Source organism: Phasianus colchicus, chromosome 4 (assembly GCF_987193195.1).
Source record: "Phasianus colchicus chromosome 4, bPhaCol1.hap1.1, whole genome shotgun sequence".
Classification (NCBI taxonomy): Eukaryota; Metazoa; Chordata; class Aves; order Galliformes; family Phasianidae; genus Phasianus; species Phasianus colchicus.
The window spans coordinates 15410725-15412353 of record NC_143439.1 but is presented as its reverse complement, the minus strand read 5'-3'; positions in this window follow the sequence as shown (position 1 = coordinate 15412353).

Below are 1629 nucleotides of genomic sequence, written 5' to 3'. Positions count from 1 at the left end.
GTTAGCCCCAGGGGGTTACAGCCCAGCAGAAGCGCCGCACAGGCAGCCACGTACAACCCCAGGGCGAAGCCTGTCCCTCCCTTAAACAAACAGCAGCAGCAGCACACAGGAGCTTTTTGATGAGCTCAGCTAATGCCATCTGCCACCCAGCTGCTAAACCGAATTCCCACAGGTGCTCCCCTTCTGTCAAACAGAGAGAAAATATACCTAGCACCAATCTTTTTAGATCTAGCTCCCAACACAACTTTGACCAATAATAATAATAATGTGTGCCCCCAGCTGTGAGATCTAGGCGTGCAAATTTGCTACATGATTTAAAAAAATGTGATTTTATTCCAAGAGTTCTTGCCAAAGCTTAGTGGTAGGACCACACCAGGGTGGGCGCAACAAAGAGACACAATGATCTCCTCAGATGCCTTTGGACTTACCGCCTCCTCCAACCTCTTAACTGATATAAGCAGCTAATTGAAAGCTTTTTTTTTTTTTTTTTTTTTTTTTTTTTTAATATCACAGAGGCGCTGCTTGTAATAGTTTAACACATTTTTTTATATACTATTCAAATCCCTTATCTTGAATCTCAACATATATAGGAGCTAAGCCAAAAAATCTAATTGTGCCTAAAGTGCATACTTCAAACTGAGTCTGGGCTGACTCTGGTTCTCTGCCTTTCACCCAAGAAGCACACACCTTCCATCATTTCTTCCTCAGTCCTTGTGCTGCTTTCCCACCTGCGACACCAGCAGTTCAAACCCTTCCTTCATCTCCATGGCTCTTCCCGCTGCTGTACACTCCTGTCCTCCTAAGTCACACGCTCTCCCTGGCACAGCTTTGTTTAGGTCTTGTTTTGATAGCGATGAACAGATCATTATCCACAGGGAAGACAGCAATACAGAGTTTCCCAGTTGTTCTGGTTTCCATAGCCTGTAATTTTTATGATGACAGGAATGGTCTTTTTGGTTACCTGCAAAGTGATCTGGTAGCCTAATTGTATTCTTGGTTTCCTCTGACCTTCTCTAAGACTTTTTCTTTTTATAATTCCCTTTCCACATGCTGAAAGTAGCATTTTTCTTAGCATTGCTGTTAAGTTTTTGTCTTTTGAACTTTGTAAGCCTCTTCCCTCTATGGAGAGGAACATTAATGCATGCCCTTCTCCATCACCTGTGGTACACTTTTTAACAAGCTATTTTTCTATTACTTAACTGCATCGGTGATCATTGCCAGAGACTGCTAGCAAAGGAGCTGTTTATCCACTCTTTCCCTTGGAAATGGCTGTCAATGGGCAAACATAGTTTGTACCCACACAAAACTTTTCTAGTGGGCGGTGTGTATGGACCTAGGCCCACATCCCTGCAAATACCTTGTGGGCACAACCAAGTTACATTAAGTGTTGTCTTAAGATAACACTTCAGATAAGTGTTTAAAATTTAAGATGAATATTGTCTCAATTTTGCACTCTTTAAAGCATATGGACCATCTTGTCATCTGCTTGTTCAGTGCTTGCCACTTTGGTGTCACAGGCTACCAGAAGTGCCAGATACTCTGACAGTACAAACAGGTACTAACAAGCAGTAAATTGTCACATGGAAACCTCGCTGTAAGGTTTTCTCTGGAGATAGGACACAAAATAGC